The sequence below is a fragment of the Cupressus sempervirens genome, chromosome 10, assembly GCF_028749045.1.
Source record: "Cupressus sempervirens isolate cs-2001-9-10 chromosome 10, ASM2874904v1, whole genome shotgun sequence".
NCBI lineage: Eukaryota > Viridiplantae > Streptophyta > Pinopsida > Cupressales > Cupressaceae > Cupressus > Cupressus sempervirens.
The window spans coordinates 846,456,096-846,470,910 of record NC_143127.1 but is presented as its reverse complement, the minus strand read 5'-3'; the positions used below and the strand labels follow the sequence as shown (position 1 = coordinate 846,470,910).

At 33.5% G+C, this 14,815-nt stretch overlaps 1 pseudogene; it reads left to right on the top strand.

Moving 5' to 3' along the window:
- Nucleotides 1-233: 233 nt before the first annotated feature.
- The window catches only part of LOC149536646 (putative UPF0481 protein At3g02645), a 34,095-nt pseudogene continuing 19,513 nt past the window's right edge, over nucleotides 234-14,815 (top strand).

Here is a 14,815-nt window from a genome sequence, read left to right as displayed (position 1 = left end):
TTATTTTAAATGTTGATGATAACAAAATCATACACAATCTTACCCAGAACTAGTGATGGATCATTGAATATGATCAAAATTATTGATGCTAATAAAATCAAACACAATATTCTCCAAAAGCATAAAGTGAAGTATTTTATAAATCCACCATAATGAAATCCCAGCTTATATTGTGCTCTTGAAGATCTAGAATAACTGTTAACTATTTCTTTTTCATTATTAGGTTTGGGTTATTAAAAATGGTAGAAAAGAGCAAGAAACAAGGTGGGAATGAAAGGGAAATAGAAATTGTAGATACAGGACAACATTACTCATGGTTTGATGATGTGAAGAGAATGTTTTAATTTTACAAGGTGGAAGACGAAAACATAGATCATAAGTACAGAAAGCTTTCTTCTGTGTCAATAAATATAGTACCCAGGTATCTCAAGGACTTAAAAAAGGAACCATACAAGCCTTGAGTGGTCTCTCTAGGGTTTTTCTATCACAAAATGTCAGCTCCAACACACACTGAGATAGAGCTCTACAAAGTAGAGGTTGTAATTCAATCTGTGAAAAGGCTTCCACCAAACCAGCAACACACCCACTTTCCAGTGGAAAATGTGGAGACCTTGATTTTAGATATTAGAGAGAGCTACAAAGGGAAAAGTGAGTGCAAGGAAGACATCCTTGCAAGGCTCTTCATTTTGGAGATGCTAGGGCTTCTTAGTGATGAATCGCAATGGAACATCAATGGTGATTCACAATGGAATCTTGATCCTTTTTTTAATAGGAACATGGTCTACTCTTGTCAATTTGATATCTTGAGTGATCTTCTATTGCTTGAAAATTAGGTACCCATAGTCCTCCTTCTTGGATTGTTGGAGATAGAGGACAAATTAGTAGAAGAAATGGTGAGGACAGAGCTACTTAGAATTATATGTGATGCTATAGTGTTAGTTTTTTATAGCTCTGGATAGCTGTTCAATCATATGTGGTTAATTAGTAAATAATTGTTTTACTAACAAATTGGTTAGAATAGGGACACATATTTCTTAATTAATTGGCCACTTTTAGAAGCAACTAGAAACCAACTTGGTTAGGGTTGCTATGTTGTTTTAATCTCAATTGTTGATTCAAAATCAATCTTGGCTGTTGGTTTTCCAACAAGAGTAGTATAAGAGGGGTTTTAGGGGGGCATTTGGAAATAAACAAGTTGGAGAAGCATTTACAGTGTTAGTAAATAAATTTGCCATGATCTCAAATAGTCTTGCAGTGTTAGCAAGGGTGTAGTGATAGCATTGGGGATAGTAGTGGGGAATATCAGCTGAGGAATTTAGGAGTTTTCAGAGGTCTTTTAGTAAGAGGTAAGGAATTTTGTATCTCTTGATTTGTTGAAGTTAATGTAAATGCTCATGTATAGAACTAGTTTTCCCTTACGGCTTTTTCTATGTATGATTTGTTCAAAAATATTGTGTTGGTTGTGTTTCATATTTCTTTCTATATTTTAATAGGGAAGTTACAGTTGTGTTATTTTTTGATATTAGTTATGAATTTATTTTCAATAGTTAAATAATCATTTAAGATAGGAGATTAATAATCAGTGACTATAAGAGGAATTTTCACATGGTATCAAAGCTTTGTTGAGGGTAGAGAAGTTTTTCCCAAGAAAAGAAATTAAGGGTTTATAAAACCTAGGTTGATCTCTTTAGATTTATTATTGCTTTAATCCCTTGAGATGACTTTAACTAGTTTGAGAGATCTGGACAAATTGAATGGTGCATTGAATTTTTGAGTCTAGAAGACCAGAGTTTCTTTATTGTTGGAAGATAATGGTATCAAGGATTATGTTACCACTATTGCGGTTGCTCCTATAGATTTAACACAACTTGCAGTATGCAAGAAGGATGATGCAAAGGTGAGGGTGATAATCCTTGATAGTGTCAAGGATCATATTGTTCCACATATCTCGGAGCTAGATACAAAGAAGATGTGAGATGTTGTTGTAAATTTATACTAGAATGCTACCACCAATAGGAAGATGATTCTCAGAGAGAAGATGAAGAATACCTAGATGAACCAGGGAGAAGATGTCACAAGTTACCTCACTAGGCTTAGACTTGTCAAGGATGATTTAGCATCAATTAGAGATAGCCCTAGAGATGATGAGCTAGTGAGAATATCCCCAAATGGGTCTACTAAGAAATGGGGTTTCTTCGTTCAATTTGTTAGTGGACAGGACACCTTACTAAGTTGAGATTGACTGTGGACTGATTTCACTTGGGAGGAATTTAGACAAAGTCTTGTCAATGGGGCCAACAAGAGTTGAAAAAGTGAGGAGTGGTAGCATTTATAGATTCGAGTTTGATACTTCTAAGACATTCATGTGGAGTAGTAAGCGTAGAGATCTTGGAGAGCTATGACATAGGAGGATGTGCCATATTTATCATGAAGAACTCAAATTTCTTTGTGAGAGCTTAGACTTGTCTAGTACATTTAGATGTATGTAGACCAATGTCAACAAAGTCTCTCAGAGGATATGAGTACGATGTTACTTTTATTGATGATTTCTCCAAGAATATTTGGATATACTTCTTGAAGACCAAGGATGAGGTTTTCAATCGGTTCCAAGAGTTCAAGGCTCTTGTGGAGAACTTGACAAGAAGGAATATAACTTGGTTCTTCGGTCAGACAATGGAGGTAAGTACAAGGGAAATAACTTCCAAGAGTTCTGTACTAGGGAAGGAATCAAGAGAGAGTGGATTGATCCATATAATTCATAGAAGAATGGAGTTATTGAGAGGAAGAGCCATTCTATATTGGAGGTAGAAAGGGCTATGCTACATGACTAGGACATGACCCACAATTTATGGGAAGAGGCATGTACTACAACAGTCTATATTTAGAATAAGGTTCCACCCAAGGTGGTAAGGGAGATGACACCAAAGAAAGCTTTTACAAAGAAAAAGCGAAATGATGGTCCCTCCAAAATATTTGGGAGTTTGACATATTGTCATATTCTAGGTTATACACATAATAACTTAGATACGACTATAGAGAGGGGGTACTTTTTTAGGTACAGTGAAACTTAAAAGGCATATTGGATTTTTATTCTAGCGAGCAGAAGAATTATAGTTAGATGTGATGTTAAGTTCATGGAGGACAAGGAATTTAGAATGTCTAGAGATTTTTCAAAAAATGATTAGAGTGAGCAACTAGTAGAAGCCCCAAGGCTTGGTCAAGGGTAGTAAAGCACAAGTACAGTTATGAGTACAAGTGTAGGCTCACATGGTGAAGATTCACAGAGTATGAAGCAACAAGTGCAATAGGAAATCTATCTAGAAGACTTAGAGGTTGATATTTCATCCTCTATAGTTGGCAACCGAAACCACAAGGTTCAAGATACACAAAGGAATACTCAAGAGTTTGTGGGAGCTCCTAGGAAGAGTACTAGACATTAGAGATAACTGACTAAGTTCAATGACTATGTGGCATTGTTAGTCATTAGATAATGAACCTTCCATCTATTAGGAGGTTTCATAAGATCGGTTATGGTAGGATGCTATGGTTGAGGAATATTCTTCAATAATGCATAATGATGTGTGAGAGATAGTGCCTAGACCAACAGATAGGGCAATAGTTGGATTGTATTGGATCTTTAAGATAAAGCATGGTGTAGATGGTAGCATCGAGAAATACAAGGCAAGGTTTGTTGCAAAAGGGTTCTCTCATAAGGAGGGAATAGACTATGAGGAGACATTTTCTCTAGTGGCCAGGTATACTTCTATACACGTTGTGATCTCATTTGCAACATAAATGGGATGAGAAATCCATCAAATAGATGTGGAAACAACATTACTTGATGGTGAGTTGAAGGAGGAGTTATACATAGAGAAACTAAATGGATTTCTAGCACAAAGCAAGAAGACCCATGTGTGCATATTAAAGAAGCCTTGTATAGACTCAAGGAGGCTCCTAGAGTATGGTATGAGTACGTTGATACATACTTGCAAAAAATGGGCTTTGTGAAGAGTGAAGTGGATTCTAACCTCTACTACTTGGTGGTTGGGGGTGAGGTTATTATTCTTTGTCTTTATGTGGATAACTTATTTCTTATAGGTGTACTATGAGTAATAGATTACTGCAAGAGGGATCTTATAGAAAAGTTTGAGATGAAGGATTTGAGACTTGTCCACTACTTTCGAGGCATGGAAGTATGTCAGACTTATGGAGAGATTTTCCTTGGTGAAGGGGAATATTGCATTGAAATCTTGAAGAGATTCGAGATGAAGGATTGCAAGGTAATTTCTACACCCATGATCACGAATTGGAGGAAGGTAGATGCATTTAGGGAAATTCATGTAGATCTCACTTTATATAGGTATTTGATTGGTTTGCTTATGTATTTGGTCATTACCAGGCAAAATATAGCATTTGTAGTTAACTATCTTAGTCAATTCATGGTTGAACCAAAGACAATGCATTAAACAATGGCCAAGCATGGGCTACATTACTTGAATGGTACAATTGTGTATGGGATCATATAGATTTGAGGTGAAGGTACTAGTTTGATAGGCTATACTAATACAAATTGGGTAGGAAGTACAATAGACAAAAGGAGTGCTTTAGGGCGATGCTTTAGTTTGCGATTAGAAGTTTTCTGTTGGTTCAGTAGGAAGCAGAAGTTTGTGACTCTAAGTTTAGCAAAAGCATAATACATAGTAGCTAGCAGGGTGACATGTGAAGCTATATGGATTTGAAATTTCTTAGAAGCCTTGTTTGGTCAGAAGGTTGAGACTAACTCAATATACTATGACAATCAGAGTAGTATCAAGTTGTTTGAGAATCTAGTATTTCATGATAGGTCTTTAAAATATATAGATATCTGATACCACTTCATTAGAGATTGTGTAAAATTAGGGATTGTTTAACTACTATACATACCTACAAAGGAGTAGGTAGCAGACATTCTAACTAAGGCATTAGGGAAGGTGAAATTCATGTTCTTCAGAGATAAGTTTGGTGTTATGGAAGAACAACCTCCTCACTAAGAGGGAGTGCTAGTTTTAGTTAGCTTTGGACAGTTGTTTGTCCATATTTGATTAATTAGAAAATAATTGTTTTACTAACAAATTGGTTAGAATAGGGAAAAATATTTTTTAATTAATTGGCCACTTTTAGAAGCAACTAGAAACCAACTTGGTTAGGGTTGTTAAGTTGTTTAAATCTCGACCAATGTTTGAGAATCAATCTTGGCCGTTGGTTTTCCAATAGGAGTAGTATAAAAGGGGGTGAGTGGGGCATTTTAAAATGAACAAGTTGGAGAAGCATTTGTAGTGTTAGCAAATGAATTTATAGTGATAGAAAATAGTCTTATAGTGTTAGAAAATAGTCTTATAGTCTTATAGAAAATAGTCTTATCATGATAGAAAATATTTTTTCCCTAAAAATTAAAATATTTCAAATTATATACATACATACATATATACACCAAAAAATTAAACCTCATGTAACTTATCTTTTATTTTTTATATGATTATTAATAGAAATATTCTAAAGAATTTAAAAATAAATTTTTAATTTTAAATATCCAGTTTATTGAAATTTAAATTAATAACAATTTCTAATAAAGTTTTAAATACAAATTTAAATTAATTAAATAAATTAAAGATTTAAGGTGATTTATTTAGAAAAGTATTTGAAATATTTCATTGCTTAAGTCTGTGTTTGGACAAATACAAAATAAATTTATTATAAAAGTTAATAATAAATACTATTAACCAACATAAAAGTTCACTCTTGATAGTTTATAGGAAATAATAAATATTATATAATAAAAATATTTTTGAGAATTGGAAAATTAGTTTTAACTTAAAAATTTATAAAGTTAAAAAAGATAAAAGGAATTGAAACAATATAGTTTTAATCATAATGATCGAATAAATAAATACGCGTCCTTCAAAACATGTTCTTTTAGAAAAATATTCAATTATATAGTTACAAAATTTACCTAACTCAATGGTGGTTCTAACTTTCTACTCAATGGAGGGTAAGGTAGCATCCCTTGTAGGGTTTTTGGTGTTACCCCATCATGAGGCTATCTGAACATGCCAACAAGCTTAATTGAAGGCCTTTGAAGCCATAGAGACAAACATTATGCAAGTCATTAGCACACCATTACTTATTTATCTTATGTTATTTTATTATAATCAATGATTTGGAATCACATTTGGTAATTCGTCATAGGATGAAAAAATTAAAAAATAACCCTAAACTTTGAAAGTTTTCACATTGATGATGAATCATGAAATATATTTCCAAATATTGCATGAAAACTATTTTACACAATCATATCCATAAGTTAATGAATAATATTAAAATGGAAAATATCGCTCATTAGTTCATTTACACATGCACATCCATAACTTAATCAAGAAAATTATAATGGGCTTTACACTACAAAAACATGTCAAAAAATCATCTAAAATGCAAAAGTTAATCAAATCAACAATACACAGTTTGTGAAAATGATAACTTGTGAAGTTGAAAATATAATTGTTGTGAAAATCTCAGAGATAGAGATAACTTGAGGAGTTGAAAAATACCTTTGTTGTGAAGCAATTTTAGACCACACTGGCAATTATTGTTTCATGACCAAAATTCCCAAAAGTCACAAGAAAAATATGTCGAACCCTTTAGTGATCTATGAAGACAATGATAATATTCATAAAATACTCTATCGACTTATCCCTTAAACGTCTTACAGATGTAACGATCGTGAACATCAACAAAAGTATCACTGTCATCGTCTTCTACTTGGTAACAAGTGCCTGTAGTCTCCTTGGAGTTTGTGCCGCAGGAGTCTCCATTCTCCCTTCCAATATCTTCACCACTTCTCCCATGCTCGGCCTCACATTCTCATCATCTTGAATACATAGTTCCCCAACCACAACAGCTCTTCTTACCTCCTCCATATCTGCATCACTAGCTATTCTTACATCCACAAGACCCATTATGTTTCCTCTCTGAATTTGCAATGAAGCCGAAGGAGGAAAGTACAACCTGCTCTCCTCCACCCTTAAATCCAGATTTCTACGACCGGATATAATTTCCAACAATGCCACACCAAAACTATATACATCTACTTTTGGAGTGATTGGGAGCCCCGTGATCCACTCAGGTGCCAAGTACCCTCGGGTCCCTCTCGTGGTTGTCAATACACAGCTAAAATCTCTCCCCAACACCTTTGCCAGCCCAAAATCGGCTATCTTGAGGCTGAAATCATCATCCAGAAGAATGTTTTCAGGCTTGACATCGCAGTGGATGATCTGATCCCTGCATTTCTCATGCAGATAAACTAATCCTCGTGCAGTACCCAGTGCAATCTTAAACCGGGTCGTCCAATCCAGCACCTTCTCTGCTTCTTCCTCTTTACGGAAGAGGAATGAATTGAGAGAGCTGTTGGGCATGTAGGCATATAAGAACAGCCTGTGAGTGCCTTCTACGCAGAACCCATACAGCGTTACCAAATTAACATGTTGTAGAATACCCACGGTACTTATTTCTTGACGGAATTGCTTCTCTGCTCCTGCACAACCCTCTAATCTCTTAACTGCCACATGCTTGCTATCTGGCAATGTTCCTTCTAACACCGAACAGAATGCTTCACTTCCCAGCTTATGCTTGAAATTCCCGATTGCAATCTGCAGCTCTTTATAACTGAATACTTTGAGCATGATTGGCACCTCCTCTTCTATGCTTCTCTTCTTTTGTAGTCTTCGACATTTCCACAGAAAAAGTGCAGTCACTAGGAGTGCAAAAACAATAGAGAAAGTTCTGGCAGAAGGAAGTAAAATAAGAAGCACAGGTACTTTCCTGCTTCTCACTGACGTCGACTGCAGCAGCTCAGAAGCTGTGAACCTGATGAAGATGGACTCATTGTTAGACAAAACACGCATTTTGAATAATTCTCCGAACCACAATCTACAGACTGGTACTAGATCAGAAACTACGAAAGCAAAGGCTGTGCAGGAGCAATTGTTGAGACTAGCTATCCTACAGCCTTGCTCTGTTGGCTTGTTGTTGATGAGGATAGCTCCTTCATCGGGCAAGGATCTGTTCCTTGTTTCGAGGAAGCTGGTGGTGGTGTAGTTGAGGGGTTTTCGCCGAGCACAACCATTTGACAAAACACCCCGAGTCTTATTCTTGGGTTTGAAACACTCAATGCAACTACACTCAACAATCAAATTACACAGCCCATACGCCCCACAGATATCGTACTGACTGCACTGACCTTGGTATGAAGACCATCCCTGAATCCAACTACCATCATCCCTCAAGTAATAGAGGTGTATTTCGCCATTCTCGTCTAACTGGAACCATCCTGTGATGGTGTCGAATAAAGGAAATATGGTGAAACTGACATATATTTTTGAAGGAGAAACCTCCACACAAGACTCTTCGAATCTCTTTGGAGCGTAATTCTCCAGAACCTTGAAGAAATAATTTCCAGTCCACTCTCCGGTGGACCAGTATGGAACAGTGTTGTTATAGAACAGTAGCACCCGCGTCTTTCCCGGGTTGATGTCCATTCCACAAGAGAAGAGCCCAGTTGCAGGATCCGTAGAACTCTTCCACAAAGTGACCATCGTTCCTTTCCACAACTTCATGCCACGCAAAAATGTATTTGCTGGATGAGCGAAACTCTCCCAAACAATCTCAGACTTGTTGTGGCCGTGACCGAAAATATTGAAATTGCGAGGGTCCATTATCACTGCCCGCGATCCTTTTAGACAATTATTACTGGACCACACTGACCGGCCCTTTCCATCAAACAGTCTGAGATGATCGTGGCTTGAAAATTTCAGAGCACCGGCTACGCCTTTGACGAGATTGTCTCTGTTGGCCACCCAAACTATGACCTTGGGAGACACTCCTGAGTACCAGATGCCAACATACCAATTATTCGTTCCATTTGGACTGAAAAAGCCCAATTCAAATGTGCTATTCTTTGATATTAAGGTCTCATTTCCAGCGAGAGAATCCTCCCGGTGAAGCGTATCCCCACCATCTAATGCAAATGAAATGCAATTATTTAGTGCAACAAAGATAGCAATTGCTAAGACCAAATGCTTTATCACCATTTCGATGGAAGTGCGAATTGTATCTTTTCAATATAAATAGAAAACAAATAGGCTAACCTTGTGCAATTCCCTTTACAATTTTCTCCAACCATCCAAGATTTTCAAATTTTCTACGCTCGAGGACTTCCAAACTGTCAATCGAACGATACGCGTCAATGGTGAATAAGACGACTTATGATTTGACAGCGTACAATGCCACTTCCTAGAGCGATCAAGTTGGGCTTCCAAAAGGACTATCTACGTGAGGAATGCGTTTGTGCATAGAAAGACGGGGGATAATCATCTTTTTTGAAAGCTTCCACGCTTGACAACAGGATGTAAGTCAAGTCTTTGTCTATCAAGAAGATAGACTAATTTTCATGATATTTTGTGTAGAAAATAACTAAAAATATTACTGTGTTTAAGCAATCATCTTATTTTGTCTTTAATGCAATTTGTCTCAGTATAACACAAACAACAATTTTTTTTTTTTCTATATTTGAGAACACAATGTAAGTTAAGTCTTTGTCTAAGACGAATCTTGGTTCTATTTATAGAGGGATAAGTCATTTTTTCCCTTATTGGTATGACAAAAATGAAATTCTATAAATAATAATTTGTTATTATAATATGTAATAAATAAGTTGAAAATTTCTGGACTTGATATTTTTCCTTATCATTTGGTCAATTGACTCTATTAAGAGGAAAAACTACTAATTGCACTTTAGTGTGGAATGATTAAGTATTTTGTCCCCCTCTCTCTCCCCATTTCCCTCTCTCTATCCATTTATATATCTCCATCACCCCTTGATAAACCTTTAAATTTCCACATGTTTATATTTAATCCCCCATCTCTCCTTATATCCCTCTCTCGCTATGATCTCTCCATTCCTCTCTATTACTATATCTCCCCCTGGCTACACATTTCCCTATTTATTCCTTTCTACATCTAGTTTATCTCTCCTTCTCATTCCCTAACACAAATGTGGAGGTATTTAACCAAGTAAATATTAAAAAGGAAAATAAAATGATTATTTCTTTAAAATGTTAATGCATTCATCCTAGAAAAGTATTAATTAAGGAGGAGAATATTATTATTTCTAAGATAAATAGCTTGATTTGAGATAGTGATAGAAATAAGGAAATAGATGTATTTGACAAATCTTGTGAGTTCTATGAGGTATTTCAACAAATCATATCTCTTTGGGCTCTATGTGGTTCACGGAAGAGTCGAGAATGTAAACTAATCACTTGTAATATATTATAAAAAATACAATAAAAAATTTAAATCTATTACAATACTAATTTATATTAATCAAAAAATATTACATTTTTTAAAACAATTAATTAAATCTTTTATAATCTATTTATTATATTATTACATAATAATAATTATGATCTTAAACATTAAAAAAAAATTAAACTTTTATAAATGCATAATTGACTTTTTATAAGTGATATTTATAAACAAAAGACATAAAATATAAATTTAAACCTTAAAATTAATAACTTAGATTTCAATTAAAAGTGGACTATGGACCATGTCAAATATTGAAAGAGCTATTGGAGTACAAATTTGATAAGGGAATGCAAGTCATAAAGTATGACAAATAACTTTATGTTTTCTATGCAGGGACAACTACTTCAAAACTTGCAGATATAGTAAATTTGATGAATGGGCAAGGCTGAAAATCAACCATAGAAATGGAAAAAATGCAGCAAAATGATGAATGGTTAAATTTTAATGGTACTGATATAATAGATGTTGGAATCTATTGACATAAAATTGTTGAATATATAATGAAAATATTACTAATGAGCCTATTTCAAGTATGTTATTAAACCTATAATTTGGTTGGTTATGATTGCAAGCATTATGTGATACTTGGTTGTTATTATTGCTAGAAGAAAACCAAAAAAAAAAATATGGGGTTGACACTCTAATATGAGATGCTGAAGCATATATGTTTTGGTAAAATGTACTTAAGTATGATGTTATAGTGAACTATATAGTGTGGCGATTTGCATTATATATATATATATCTGTATGTGTGTGTACATATATGTATATCTACATATACATATATCTATATGTATATATACATATATCTACATACATGTATATATGTATACATATGTATGTATGTATGTATATATGTGTATATTTATGTATGTATATATGTATGTATGTATGTATATGTATGTGTGTGTATATATCTATATCTATATAATGCCTTTTGTGTTTTTACACTTGTTTCTTTTCCAATGATGTAAATAAATAAAATGAAATTACCCGTCATTTATTGTGGAATGCCTTGCTATTCCTCTTTTTAGTAGATATAGATATAGATATAGATATAGATACATATATATACACATATATACATATATACATACATATATATATTACACACACACACACACACACACACACACACACACACACACACACACACACACACACACACACATATTTATCTATATCTATATCTATATTATGCCTTTTATATTTTTACACTTGTTTCTTTTCCAATGATGTAAATAAGTAGTATGAAATTACCCATCATTTAGTATAGGATGCTTTGATATTCCTCTTTTTAGTAGATTGAAGACCTATGCATTAGTGAATGTGGTAAATGAGAAGGATTTTTTTGTGATAATTTTGCAATCACTTCCTCTTTTTTTCTAACTTGTCTCAATGTATGCATGTGATACTATTCAAGTATGTCACTTTTCAATTTTCTAACTTTTATCCATGTATGCATGTGATACTATACAAGTTATTCACTTTTTGATTTTATGTTGTATACATCATGTGATATACATGCTCACACAAACTAGTCAATTTATCTATACGTTACAAAAAAATTCGATGGAAAAGTGGAATAAATATGATGTATGCATGCCGTAGTAACATTTTACATATGTGATGTATTCATTAATTATATTATGTTTATTCTATGTATTTTTAAGAAAGTCACATTATATACATACAACACATTAATGAGTTATTCACATTATACAAATTTGATGTATGGATGAGTTAGAAATGTTGTACACATGTGGTGTATATGTGATTTATTCACAATATTTTTATATTTATTCATACATTGATGTCGGCATTGAAATCATTTTATTATCCATGAAGTGAAGTTGAAGTATAATACCTATTAATGAATTTGATATAAATGTAAAATGTCAAGGACCTTGTAAGAGACAAGAGAATGAAGTCTCTCAATTTTAGGTATATGAGCTATGAAGCCCATAATTACAAAATGATGAATCAACCCAAGGGTTATCTATTGAGAGTAGAGTTGACTTTCATTTTGGGATCTTAGCAAAGTCTAGAATGAGAATGAAAGTTTATAACAAATGTTCTTATCTTTACATAAATGTAATGTTTGTCAAATTATGAGTTCAGTAAGTAATTATTATTCATTTTCTAATAGAGTTCTACATAAAGTGTTGATTGACACATATTGAAAAATAAATATAACTTTCAAATGGTATAATATTTTTAAAATCCAAAATATGTGTCACATTATATACTTCTTCTACTATAAAGAATATAAAAGAAAAATTAAAATTTGTAAAGTTTTGAATTAGTAAAGGTGGTCAAACATGCAAGTTTTTTGTTCCAAAAATACTATAGTAGAAAATTCATAATTAATTATTTATTTGGAATAAAAATACCCAAAAATATGTGTCACATCCAGACATGGGTATACTCCTTACATCTAGAATCTTATTAGGAAACTATTATCATTTTATTTTGATTAAGGTGGTTAGACATATGCCTACTTATGTTTTTTCTTATAAATTTTATACTATTGCATTAAAATTGAAAATTTTGACCAATCAAAATTTTATTTATTAAGATAAGGCCTAGTCTTTCAAAAACTAAATTCAATATCCTATAGATTCTTTTCTCACAATTTTTGATTAAAAGTTCATAACAATTTTAAAATTGTATGTCAAGTTGACATAACCCTGATTTGTTGATTTTTCATTGCCTCTAGGACATAGTTTGGTTGACCATGATCATGCACATACCCATATATATATATATATATATATATATATATATACTAACACAATTCTATAAAATAAATAATCTGAAAAAATAGTTCACTTGGTCATGACTCCTATAAAGAAAATATATCTACCTAAGAACTATATCATCATATCAACATCCCAATATATTATTGCAAGACATGGTGAAAAGATTGATATCCCTTTTTTTTCTATATTCTTCCCTTGTTAATAGTATAAAAAATGGGGATAATTCACCATATAGTAGGGCTTGATTTTTGCCTTGTACCACCATGTGTTCTCTCATCACTCGAGTTATGGTAGGTGTCTTATTATAAAGAGAGCCCTCCATAGCCTCCAAAGAACTATGTTGCTGTTGAATAAATCGAGCAAGAAAATGACCAAGACATCCCTCCTGCTATTAATAGAAAAACCAGGAACCCGAAGAAAAAACCCAAAAACCCTAAGGGGAAAACCTAAACCTTGGAAGATTCCTTGTTGTGTCAAACCTTGGCTAAACACAAAAACACATCTTCTAAAACTAGCCCAGTTGGCACACCACAGAAAATAAAAATATGTAATGAAATTATTGAAGTGGATGAACATGACTAGGAAGGGTCTAATGGGGAAGAAGGGAAAAAAAGGTGAGGGCTCAGGGCTACTATATTGACTATATCTCTAGGGAAAGGAGATCAGAAAGATTGAGGTTTAATAAAGGTACAAATTAAAAGGATGTTAATAGGGATGATACCCAAGATAAACATGATGAGGATACCTATGAAACTCAGGCTGAAGAAACTCTAGAGAAAGTTGAGAGAACAATGAGTAGGCAAAATAGGAATTTGAAGTGGAAGCAGATGACAAAGATTCAGAGGAGGTAGAGCATGAGACCTAGGAAGCTCATATTGAAGTTTTGATTGGACCTAATGTTGATAACCCCAATGCTAACAACCAAGTTGAGGAAAAAATTAAAGCTCCAGCCAATATAGTTACTACTAAGGTTAGTATTGTTGATAAAATGAAAAAGTACCTAGAAGAACAAATCAAGGTCCTCAATGAAAATGTGTATCTCTAAACAACAAGTTTGACAATGTTATCACTGACATTAAGCTTGGAGTGGTCATTTTGACTATATGTAGGGCAAAAAGAAATTATTAGGAAGGTCATCTTTCGAACTATCATAGGGCATATAAAACTTAAGAAAGCTTGTATGAAGAAGGACAATGTTTGGGTTGAGATGAAGAGTGTAGGGGATGTTCACAATTAGGCAAAGGATCTCAAGTACCTAGTCAAGGATTGGGAGAAAATTAATTAGGCCTAGCTTCTCTAGGCCTTGGCTTCCTTTTTAATCAATTTTGACTAGATATGTACTTGTTTTACTTTCTTTTATGAGTGAATGTGGTCCTTCTTGTAATTTTGGGACACAATTTAAATATTTTTATGTTTGATCTAGATCATATTAATCATCAGTACTATTAGACTTATTTTTTATTTTTAAATAACAAAATTTTGGCTAATAAGTTTGACTTTCTTACTAGTAGTTCTTTATTGGTTTTTCATTAATTTTTGTTTTTGAGGTGGGTCTCTAGTAGTTTGTGTCAAAGATGGTCTTCTATGTTGCTTGGTTGTAATGACCCAGAGTAAATAAGACCTTTTGTTTTCTTGTTGTTCTCAGGTTCAAG